The sequence below is a fragment of the Pleurodeles waltl genome, chromosome 2_2 (genome assembly GCF_031143425.1).
Source record: "Pleurodeles waltl isolate 20211129_DDA chromosome 2_2, aPleWal1.hap1.20221129, whole genome shotgun sequence".
Lineage (NCBI taxonomy): Eukaryota > Metazoa > Chordata > Amphibia > Caudata > Salamandridae > Pleurodeles > Pleurodeles waltl.
Window position 1 is genome coordinate 1,013,671,034 of NC_090439.1, and position 13,018 is coordinate 1,013,684,051.

Genomic DNA, 13,018 nt, shown 5'->3' on the forward strand with positions numbered 1-13,018 from the left:
TAAAATAATACCTGTCACTAACTTATTTAATGTTCGTAACTTGTTAAAACCTCTGCTGCATTGGCCCTCTGTTTAATATCAGGTTAACTAGCATTACCATACAATTCCTATTGAGTTTGCTATTGTGTCTGATAATAAAAATGCATTATCAAAATAGCAATATAATGTCTTTAAGTGTGCATACCTTTAAAAGTTCAGCCATCGGTATTCACTTCTCCCTCTTTTGTTTGAAAAGCTACCCCTTGTAGCATTTTAGTTGAGCAGCCGTATAAATCTGCTTTGGAAAAACAGCATAGTCTAGCAATGTTTTGAAAAGGCATGATTTTTTTTACTCTAATATCCTGGCCCCGCCTTCTACCTCTGCCCTACCCATAACCACAGGCCCATCTGTGCGGCCCTCGGCCCCAAACCAGACCGCACTTTTGGCCCTCAAGAAAAAGTTTGTGAGTACCTATGTTCTAGGGGCTTGTTTGAGCACTAGTCTAATGCCAAAAGTCAATTTCTGATAAAAGCTTTAATAATCTCCCCTTCTTACAATTATGACCGTGATTCAGGCCAGCTTAGCATCCTTATTACACTATGACTGTATGAATACTCTTGATATGTTTGGGCGACCCTTCTAGTTTATTTCTCCTCTGCGGCTGTCTTGTGCCTTTTTTGGGGAACTGGAGCCCCTGAGAAACTGAGGGATCAACCAATGAACAGTCAAACCTCGCCGTGGTAACATAGGTGTGAAATGAATACATTTTCGCTTTAATGTATTTTTAGGCCTGCTGGCACCCACCCCCAGCAAATAAGTGTGTAAGCTATTAAGTAGTTCCAATTGAAACTTTACAGGGGGCAATTAGTCACCTGCATCCAATATGAGTATATTAAGGGACAGTCCCGTGTCAAGTGAAAACACAGCGCGCCCCTGTTTGCCGATATTTGGGGCAGTCTGGGATTATGAGAAAGAACGGTACTCATTTGCTCCCTTTCAAATCAGTTAGTCGGGCTGTGGCACGCTTTACTAGAGGTATATTATGAATCTTATTTTATGCACATCGAGGTCATCCGTGTTAGTACTGGATGCAGTAGTTTCCAAAAGCTGCAGCCGAGGGAATTGCTCTATTTAATACTTTTACTATATTGTAGACTTCAATCCATTCCCTCTAAATAAGGCCACCATTCTGAATGCTCCTATGGGCTACAACTGTACACATTTCCTTTGCATATGGCTTTATGTGTGCCATGCACGTGAGGCCGAAGGCTAACTATGCTACATTTCTGTGCCATTCACTGTGCTTTCATCCGCTCCAGCAACAGGCAGCTATTACCTCTTGCACCTGCAGTGTCGCAGGTCGGCACCAACATAGGAGTATGTTCATTTGAGCCAACACGAGGGCAGGGGTCACTTGTCAAAGCATGCAACCTGCACAAACCCTGTGCTTGCAAAGATCCAGCGCCGCTCAGAGATGGCTGCCATCTGTCCCTTTCCACATGCGTTAACATTCATTTCGGGAATTCACGGACTTATAAACAGCAATGGGCTGCCCCAACGGTGCTGCACGCAGGTCCACCCTATACATTAAAACACGTACTGGCATATTTCATCAATCCTCCCAGACCATCTTAATGAAAGAACCCCCCACAATGCGCGTCTGTTACACACACGGTGAGGGGGCAAACAATGACGGTGCAGCCGCACATTTCACCTATCTCAGCTTCACTGTGTTGCACTCACTGCCCGGCAGGGACAAGGCAGTGCTTAATTTGCGTTTAGTCATCTGCCTCAAGCATTTACTGCGAGCAAAAGAAACATATGGGAAAGACGGAAGAAGAGAATAACGAAAAAGCATCACGAAGGTAGAAAGCAGAAAGCTGCAAGAGTGAGCTGGAGGGGTAGGGACTGGCTTTATATGGATTGAAGAGGCCCGAGATGGCTGCAGGATTATGCTGCCTCATTATTCTGTGCTCGCACATTTAAATGCAGCAGCCGCATGTTTGAGAGGAGGGCTTTGGGCACCGGCACCTTTCTAGTTACAAATTAAGCACTGGGACAAGGGTGTGCAAGAAGCCTGCCCCAAACCCATCTAAGTGCAGACACAGAGCTGTGGCTTTTTTCCCTGTCCTCCTCACTACAGCATAAATGAACATCAGACTACACATTTTTGTGAACAGCTGCACTTAAATTCCTTAGGAATTGGGATGCTTCGAATATGTGAACTGCGATGAAACGAGTAACTGCAGGCAAGGTAGATGCTAGAACGGTGCTTCTCAAACTTTGGAGCACCACGACCCAAAATTTACAGCGACAAACACAGGACGGGACTCGAACCTGGCTCCCCAGATTTAAATTCAGCATCTCTGCTCATTAGACCACATCCGTGTTTCTCAATTTGTGTGTGAAAGTCATAGACAATAGGTTTGTATGGTTATGTATGATCACAAATAGCACATCCTCCGGTGAAATGGCTTTGTGAAGTAAAAACCATAGCAGTAGCAAACACTGGAAGGTTCACCTGGAGACCTGCTTGGGAATACTTACAAGGCGTGGTTTTAAAACTAAACTTAGCGACATTATTCAGCACCTTCACAATGCTATAAAGAAGGGCGGTAATCATGTAAAATAATATTTACATCCAGACGTGGACATTCAGAACCCTCCAATCATTGGCTCTTTACCCAGCAGCAGGTCCCATCCGACCCACAGCTTGAAGAACGCTGTGCTAGAAAACAAAGCCGTCCAGAACTTTTCAAACCTCATAACATTGTTAGAAGCTTTGCACTCGGAAGGCAAAACGAGATCAGAGACTTGTTACACATTTTTCAATAAGCTTTAACACTGCACAAATTACAAAGTTAGTGTATCACTACTGCCAGATATACAGTTGTGAAGAAGTAGCATAGCAAGGATGCCGTGGGCCCAGGGGAAAGCAAGAGAAATGGCCGCTCTGACTGCTTTTGGGACAGCAAATGACAGCACTGCCAATGTTCAATGGGAGCCTCTGGGCTGAGGGCCATGCTGCCACTGCACCTGCTGCATCAATGGTAGCTGCGCCCCGGGTATGAAGAGACTATTGTAATGACGACTTTGGCAATTCTTTAAATGAACTACTAAACTGTAACAGCACTTCACATGTTTACAAGGAGGGAGGCAATATGTGGCAAGAGAAACCTATGCTTCGACTTAACCTGTCATTATGCTAAATTAGAGTTCATCCAAAGAAAAGTGAAGCGAGCACACAAATGTAAAAGTTTGGAGCCCTGATTCCTCCAAGTAGACGTCTCCATATGAAGACTGAGAACCTCGCTCTGTTCCAGAAATGTCTTAAATTCTTTTAAAAAAGAACACATTAACAACCATAATTTGGCTGCCCAAACAACGAAAAAAAAATAGATTTTCGAGGGCAGACGTTATCAGGATAAATTGCACAATTCTAATAGTGGCACTTGTGCACACCTCAGAAACAAGGTTTGCACTGGTTTTACGATTCTCATTTGATTTAGCTTTGGGTGTCTAAAATATACACTTAACCTTACTTCGAATTCAATACATCTAGACCAAGGCCATTTCAGAGATCATTTGATCTATCTCCTCCTACTTTTCTTTTCTAAAGTATATTTTATTGATTTTGAAATCTGTACATAAATATTGTGCGATCCACAATCATTCATTTGGTTGAAGTCACCAGATGGTGAAACAATGCCTCTGCTCTTTATATCGCTCCAACTGTACACATTTCCTCTGCACATGGCTTTATGTGTGCCATGCACGTGAGGCCGAAGGCTAATTATGCTACATATGTTAAAAAATATAAAAGTATTCCCCCACCGTCGCCGGATTCTCTTGCGCTTGCGTGGGAGTCCTGTGGCCTGGTAGGTAGGGTCTTCTACCTTGGAGCAGAATGCCATTGCTATCAGCCAGTCGCCCACCGGGAGTGCCACTTCAATCTTCCAATTTGCAGCAATGCAGCTTTTGGATAAAAGGGTGCTGATTCCTACCCACACCTTTCCCCCTCGCCCCTTCTCCCCAAATCAATCACGATACTCAACAGTAGCAGCTGAGAAAGCCCCAGTACGTAAGATTGTATCTGTAGCATTGGGAATCACTAATCCTGTCACAGTAAATTCCAGAAATTGGCACTACGAACACAGCGGTTAAGTGAGATTACCCATGTGCGTTAACCACATAGCGGCGAAGTACATTTTCTGTGGATACTTTAGTTAAGAAAGTTGTAATTTGCAGTTTCTCTGTGGGTTTGGTGCAGGCCAATTCTAGTGTCTCCCTATTACTGGTAAAGGGAGTGCGTAATTTGTTATAAAAAAGCAAGTGCCAGCACCTCATGAGGCCACATTTTTAAAAATTGTTTTTATTAGAAGTTTCATATCTAAATAAAAAAGCAGTGGCACAAAAACATTTGAAATAATCACAATTTGTCATTTAAATGCTGATCCAGTGACCGCTGGATAGTAGCGTATCTGTATGTTCGCCAATCGGGCGAGTCAACCATCAAAATGTTCTAGTAAAAAGTGACATAGGTCGCATGGTAATCTGTGGTGGGAGATCCGGGAGACCAGTGTCTGTAAACCGTGACATATAGGGTAGTGGGCTGTGGCCCAGTCAATCCCGCTAGTGTGTAACCATACTGGATTCATGGGGGGAGGTCATCACTGCGGGGGAGTTGACCAAGGAGAGCGTCCCAGGCTGCCTGACTATTTCGTATCATAGCGCTTCCCCCTTGGCCTTTCCCCATTTCCACATCGCCCTGTGCAACGCCTTCTCTGTAGGACCCCACCCCGCCTTTCCCTGTAAGGGAGTGTTTTTCAACCTTTTTAATGCCGCGACCCCCAGTAGAAAAAATATATTAATGCTTCTTTTCGCCATAGCCTAGCGCCCCCCTGGGATCACTTGCGGCCTCCCGAGGGGATCCCGTCACAGAGTTTGAAGACCCCTGCTGTAAACTGAGTACTACCTAAGCGAGCAGGAGGGCCTTGCCAGGAAACCATGCCTCACCTTGTCGCTTCCTATGCTTGAACATGCCAAGAGCGCATCTCGAGGCCACAAGAGCTTGCACCAACCATTTCCCCTGCTAGCACTGCCAATGCCAGTAACACAGCTACTAACCATCAGACTCTGACAAGCATGAGAATTCGGAATACTGCAGGCCACATACAGCTTCAAGACTGTGGGGAAAGGAGATATCATTTTTTTTATATATATTGCATTTTTAGGCACACTATTAGCTCTGTTCCAAAAACAGACAAACCACTCCACCATGGGGCAGACTGTCATAAGTGCCAGTGCTGAGAATTAAGAGCCAGTACAGAGCACTAGAAAACACAAGCTCAAATTAAGCACTGTCTAAAGGGGGGCCCAAGTTCCCCTCACATTTTAGTTTTAACTTCGTGAAAAGGTCTGGTGAGTTGGTTATTAAGGAGCTGTACCGCCTAGAGACCCCTGCCCTACCCAACCAACTCAACACAACCTTAGCCTCTAAAGTGTGGCATTCAGAAGGGTCGACTAAGCCTGCTCAGTAAAGCAGCGAGGGCAAGCCTCAGCTGTATGTACCGGAAGTGCGTTTTTTTGTGTACCTCGAGCTTTTTTTTGTAATGTCAAGATTGATTTGATGCACTTTTCCCCCAAGTTTAGATATTCCATTATGACAAGATGATGGTTTTATTCCTTTATTAAAACCTCTAACAGCATCCACCAACAGATGAGCCAGCACATCAAGTACCTGCCTCCTTCCTTCACCACTCCTACTGTCCCCCAGTGGAATTCTCCTCATGTAGAATTCCACTCACAGCATCCCTCTGCCCACATAAGATCATAACACATTAAGGCCCCACTTCTCAAAGCCAGTTAACACGGTGGTGTCTCCAATAATTCCCACACCAGAGGAGCGTTTCTTGTGTCAGCCTTCTGCACTTTTGGACTCCGTGAAGGGTTTGTACCAGCATTTTATGGTTACCCTCAGTCATGGTCGCGAGGGTGTAAGGGATGGAGGCAAGAAGCTCCATTCTTACCAGCAGGTGTACCTCAATGTTAAATGCAGGGTCCTCTTCTACTTTCCAAGGAACCATTTATTTATGACAACGATCTGGGCTGTCCAATAATACAGCATCATATCAGCCAACACCATTCTGCACTCGTATACTTTTTGGGAACATTTACTGAAATATATAATGTATGCAGGGGTTTACCCGCCCACAGGAAAGATTGTGAATCTGGAAGCAGACTGTCAAACTAACTTCCTGCAATTTCAAATGGAATGATTTATAAGATTTACAGAACTTTGAGGAGTTGAGGAGTATGACCACTTTATACAGAGCCACTCTTCCTAGTATGTGTAGGGGTAGCTCACACTACGTCTTCAGCTTCCCAGTCAGGGGAGTCAAGCTGAGAACCCAGGCTTGCTTGTGATCTATTGCTATGTGTATGCCTAGGCATTTAAAGCTGTCAGTTTCGATTCACATTTATTTTACATCACAATTTCAAGCCAGCTACCACCTGAATAATGGTAGATATGTAGCAGTTAATTCTTAGGACAGAGGCTTCCCCGTGTAGCTCAAGCATATGCATCAACCTGGGGCAACACCAAAAGGGGTCCACCATAAAGAACACATCATCTGCATATGGAGGGAGATTTGGCCTTCATTCCCTAGCTCCAATGAAATCCATGCACCTCGCATCGTGTTGGATCCATGACAACTTTGATCATTAATGGGGTCAACAATACACCATTTAATTTAACTTGAGACTGGGGCTTGTTGTATAGGAACTGTATATACAAAAGGAAGCAGGGGCCAAAGTTAATTTGTGCCAGCACCTGGAGGAGGAATGTTAATTTAAAAGTATTCAGATACTACTGTTCCAGTTTCAGGACCCTGCCCTTAAGGCTTGCTATGACGCTTTTCTTTTCGCACCCCATATTCAGTAGGTGTGCTCTATCCTTAACCCAGAGTACTACCTTTCCAGCCTCCCAAAGTGTGCACACGGAGGAGACAAAGCCCAAATTAATGTCAAAGAAGACATTCGTTCTAGTTGTCATATACTGGATGAACTCGTCATCCATTGGGCATCTGGGGGCGAGTCTCAGTGCTCTCCCTCCCTATTTTCACCCAGGCTTAGCTCTATTGGGAAATGATCAGATAACTCTCTGGGAAGGACATAAACCCCTCTCTATTTACTCCTGTAATTTAATGGACCCACCTGCACCACACATTACACTGCCCAAGGGAGGTCTCCCAGTCTGGGAGGGAAAAGTTCTGGTACAGTCCAGCCACATGCAGTCCATGTATGCCTAGGTCTTTATCCACTACTGCACAGAAATACCTTCCAACCGCTTTCATCTCCAGTGAGAACCTTGACACTAGGTCTTGGAACCACCCAAAGAGTTTCCTATTTAGAAAGAGGTAACAATACATGCTGGACAGAACTTCCCCTCTATCCTACATGAAACCTAAACGTAACAGCCCGTGGAAATATCCTGACCTGTCTGACAGTTAATGGCAAGGATCTAAGGAGTATAATAGCCATCCCCATAGACCCAGCACGGTATACCCTGTTACCAAACTGTGTTAGAAAACACACTTTGTGCCAAGGAGGTGGGTTTCCTGAAAAAAGATGTCAGGAGTGTTAGAAAACTGGAGTGCTTGTGGGTTTAATATGAGAAGGATAAACTATGGGAATTACGTGGTGGTAATCGCAACTACCTCAGCAGCTAGTTACACAAGATTAGTAAGTGGTTTGAAAACAGAAGGTGAATCATTCGAGCGTGACCCATCTCATGGCTTCTTTGGAAGGTACCCATGTAAACATAAGCAAATTCCTTCAACCCTAGTGCACCCATACTTCCACATATGTCACCCTGAACTACCCCAATACTATCTTGGTGTACCAATGGAATACTCACAGTGGTGCCTTTCTACATTGAATGTTCAACTCCAAGCAACTCTTCAAAATCATCAACAAATTCACCAATCCTATAGCCACAGAAATCACCATCCACCCATCCCAGGAACTCTGCGACTACTGCTCCAACTACTTCAACAGCAAAATCACCACCATCTACAACAATTTCGCCCCCTAACCAACCACTTTCGACTTGGACAACCTCTCTCAAGCAGCATCCACAGGCCACACACTGACTGCCTGTACCCCAGTCACCACGCACACCACAGCCACCATCACAGCAGCATCAATACACTGGGGGCACCCACCAACCCTAGCCCCACCATCTCTTCAACCTCAGATCCAACACAATCAGCTCAGTACTAACCAGCATCCTCAACATCTCCATCTCCACGGCATCCTTCCCTGACGAATGGAAGCATGCAGAGGTCAGACTTCTCCTCAAGAAGCCCTCCACTAACCCCAACAACCTCAAAAACTACAGACCCATCTCCCTCCTACCTTACCCCGCTAAAGTGAGAGAAAACGACATCAATCAACAGCTCACCGAACACTTAGAACAAAACTACCAGCTTGACCATTCGCAATGAGGATTCCGAGCAAACCACAGCACGGAGACCGCACTGATCACAGCCATGGATGACATCAGAGCCCTCCTCGACCGAAGAGAAACTGCAGCACTAATCCTACTGGACCTCTCAACGGCATTCAATATGGTCTCCCACCACACGCTCAAGAGACTCCACAACATCGATATTCAACTGTACGCCCTCAAGTGGATTGCCTCTTTTCTCTCAACTGCACAGAAAGCATTTACCTTCCTTTCTTCAACTCTGCACCCAAATGTATCACCTACGACGTACATCAAGGATCCTCCCTCAGTCCCACCTAGTTAAACATCAACGTGACCCCACTCAAAGACATTAGCAGGTCCCATGGTATCACCATACTCTCCTACGTCGACAACACACAACAGATCTTCTCACTCACCAGGAACCCACACAATGGCAAAATCAACTTCCGCAACGCCATGAACAACGTAGCCACGTGGATGAAACGCTCTCTACACCGGTATTCCCTCCCAGCTACTCAAAATACTACAGACCCTACAGAACACAGCAGCCAGGCTCATCCTGGACCTTCTCAGACCTGCCAGCATCATCCCCCACCTCCGAGACCTTCACTGGCTCCTGGTCCAGAAGAGGTGCCAGTTCAAAATCCTCAATCTGGCTTTCAGAGCTCTACACAACCAAGGACTGATTTACATCAACCACAGACTAAACTTTCACACACCCTGCAAAACAGTTACACTCTACCACCCTCAAACTCAAACACATCACCTGCATCAATCGCACCTGAAGTGTCAGCCGTTCCTTCTCCTACATCGCAGCCTGGAACAACCTACCCCTGCACTTCCGAACAGCTCCCTCCTTAGTGGTGTTCATGATAAAGGCTCAGGACATGGCTTTTCAATGGAGACACGGCATGCCCAGTGACCCTTAGGGGTGACAGTAGCTGTGCTAAATAAATGGTTGATTGATTTTAGCTGAACCCTCGGACTGCAGGAGTACCTTGATATTTCTCCATAGGAACTTGAATGGCCATTCCCCTCCCAACACATGAAAGCCACAGACAACCCTCTAATTCCAATTCCACTACATCCCATGTCCCACTTTCCCAATAACCAGGACCAAGGGGACAGGCAGAGGAGGAGGGAGGCTGGAATCGCAGTGGCAAGGCTGAAGATATAATAGTCACAGGAGGTCACTGCTCCTCCTCCGCCTGCTCTTCTGATCCTCCACATTATACCCCTTGTCCAGTATCAACATCCAGAACTGGAGGGGGAAGACAGCAGTAATCCATGGCGTAACCCCTCTGTCGGCATCAGGTCGGCCATCACTACATATTCTGCTTTTATTACTTTATCATTGGCACCTAGGAGCTATGTTTTTTTTTAATGCATTTCTGCCTGAAAACTCAGAAACGAGTAGTGAAACTGATCTGTTTTTCTTCATCACTCAAGCCAAGGCCTCTTCAAGTGACTGAAAGAAAAGGGAATTGATATTAAGGGTGACCTTTAATTTGGCCAGGAATATGCAAATTTCATAGTTCTTAACTTCTGTTTAACATCCTCAAAATACCATGAGGCTGTAATCTGAAAAGATCACGATATGGGAGGATTCACATGCCAGGTTTTCCAAGGTATGTGCTGACTTGGGGATTTCTCCCATGTTTTTATAGTTCAGGAGTTAAGTAACAAGCAAGAGAGAAGGGGCTCTAGGGGAGGGCTCGGTGCCAAAAGAGTGGTATGCGTACATTACAATAAAACAAGGTGTTGACTTATTTCCCAGCACCCATGTTCATTTGGGTGACCTCAGGGAACCCCACAACACCTAGGCTGTTTTCTCCGTCCTTGCCCCTCAGCACCTTCTCCACGTTTTTCTAGGACCTTTAATGTTGTAGAGAGATGTGTGAGATACTTTTAAGTCACGGATGATGTCTTCCAGTCTAGCTCAATCTCTTTGATTTTCACCTCACAGGCAATCTATGAGGCTTGGTAGTCTTGCAGCATCGCATCAGTGGACGATGGATCATTGACTGCTTCACTCCTTTGAGTTACAAGCTCTCCCATTGCCTTGGTGAATTTGTCACTCTTGGGATTGATTAGGGTCAGCGATTGCTTTGTCTTTCACCATAAGGTGCTTTTGAAAGATTGAAGCCCTCAAGAGGTAGTTCAGGAATCCAAGTGTCAACCTTGCTGAGTGAACTTTAAGTTTTTAAGCACAAGGGCTGTGGTGGTTAGAGAGTGAACCATGAAGGAGTCTCCCCCTCCTCAGGCAGAAGCCGGTCCACAGGCACTTGCAGGCAGAGAGGATAGAGGAGACCAAGCAAGAACATTACATTTTTGGTTATGCTAGGAAGGTAGGACCTCACACCTTGCCGGTTTCAGTTACCACTCATGCTACCCAGGGACCTCCCAGCACTGTTACAGATGCTGCAAAGGGTTGATGGTACTGGTAGAAGAAATCAAGCGCTGAAAAGTCTTGCAAAAAAGAAGCTCATGCTCTTGAAGGCGCAGTCCCAGCTGAAGGGTGTTCTAGAGCCTGGAGGCCAGAAAAGTGGTAGATCGATCCCCCAGAATGGGACCTATGAATCCTGGGGACCTTCAGCAGATGGGCTGACGAGGAGCGAAGGACTCTTGCTGGGTGATATGGGAAGGCTAAGGGTCTTAACAAAAGAGGGCCCTTGTTATGGATTGACATGTGCATAATAGAAAGACTTGAACGGCACTCAGCATTCCACCGGAAGCCAGTGTAGGTCCCTCAGGGCCTTAGAGGCCAAGGTGTGCTTAGGAACAGTCATCAGGATGTGTACCTCCTGACAAGACAGCAAGGTGAATCTAGGAACAGGGCATTCCCAAAGACAAGACGGGCTAAAGCAAGGGCCTGGATGACCTTTGTTTTAGCAATGAAGGCAAAGGAAATGAAATACCTTACCCGCAGCAGTTTAAAGATGCCATAACACCTAGCAGCAATTGTATTCGTTTTGGGGTGGGTAGGTAACTGAGAATGCCTGAAAAACAGCTCAAAGCTGAGTTACTAAAGACTACTGCCCAGCAACATGACCTCAGTTTTGTCTTCACTGAGTTTCAATTTACAACCCACCATCCAACTAGCTACTTGGTGGAGACAGAAGGTCAAGGTTACGAGACTAGCATTACAGTCTGGGTAGATCGACATGACCAGCTGGGTGTCGTCGGCATATGAAACCAACAATAACCCGTGAGATTGACCAATGTCAGCCAACGGGAGTAGATGCCACCGATACCAACTTGGAAATCCTCTGCAAGATAGTAGAATGGTCTATGGTATCGTAGGCAGCACTGAGGTCTAACAAAATTATGGCTGCAGAGTTACCTCGATCCAGGAGGCTCTGGAGTTCCTCAACAACTACCAAAAGCGCTGTTTCTGTGCTATGTAGAGAGAGAAAGCCCATTTGAGTGGGATGAAGGATCGCATTCGATTCAAGAAAGGCACTTATTGATATATTTTTCTAGCAACTTAGAGACTCCAGGTAGCAGAGGTATTGGCCTATAGTTGCTTAGAATGGTGGGATCTAGATTACATTTCTTTAAAAGTGGCTTAACAATTGAATGTTTCATTGATAAGGTACAATCCCACAGAATAAAGAAAGGTTAAGTATCTCTGTTAATGCTGCGGCGATTACCTCAGAACCTTGCTGGACGATGTGCAGGGGAGCAAGGACGAGGGGCGAGCCAGATTTTACAGTGGTTAGAAGGTCCTTAACCGTATCTACAGTTAGAGGAGAAAAGGCCAGGAGGGAGCATTCTTGGAGGTCACAGGGAGGCTTGCTGGGACAAAAGTCAGCCGAATGGATGGTACTGGGAAAGAAGGAATAGCTATCCATCATTTTTTTCGGAAAAAAAGAGGGCCAGTTTGTTGCAGTGTTCTGCTGAAGCCATAGAAAAAGAGCTGGTTGCTATGGGCTCTATGAAGTGACGAGGATATGGACAAAGGATTAGGAAATGGTCTGACCAGATTAGGGGCAAAGGGGTATGGACCCGTAGATTCCTAATGTTACTAAAGATGAGGTCGATGGTGTGACCCTTATCATGAGTTGGGCTGAGACATCTGTGGTGAAGCCATATGATGGAGTAGGGTTCCGGTAGGATTATCGCCCGGGTCATCTATATGGACACCGAAGTCACCAGTAAGGGTAAAGTTTGGCCTATCCATGACTGAGCCGGCTTGGACGAAATAAGTATAATTGCCTGGGGGCCTGTACAGAAGCATACCATGAAAAGGGAAGGTGGGGCATAAGGTTAGGGAAAACGTCACCATTGAATAGTGAGGGCACATCTCGCAATGGCGAGTAGGCCTCTTTCCCTAAGTCAGTGACAAACTGTGTAGAAGTGAAGCATCCCCAGGCCATGAGATCATTTCCTAAGCCCGATCTGGGTGATAAGCAGGAAATTCTTTGGACAGTCTTAGAATGCCAAGCGTTTATTACACCATTCACTTTCGCCCACATTTTATTTGTGAATCAGTCCAGTCTTTGCATTCTTAAACAAGTGGAGATGGGAGGGGTTTGACACCTTCC

General features: G+C 45.7%; 1 protein-coding gene across 6 annotated transcripts in view; it reads right to left on the bottom strand.

Moving 5' to 3' along the window:
* The window catches only part of ASAP1 (ArfGAP with SH3 domain, ankyrin repeat and PH domain 1), a 1,537,410-nt gene that overhangs the window by 1,247,773 nt on the left and 276,619 nt on the right, over window positions 1-13,018 (bottom strand). The gene's annotated exons all lie outside the window — the stretch shown is intronic.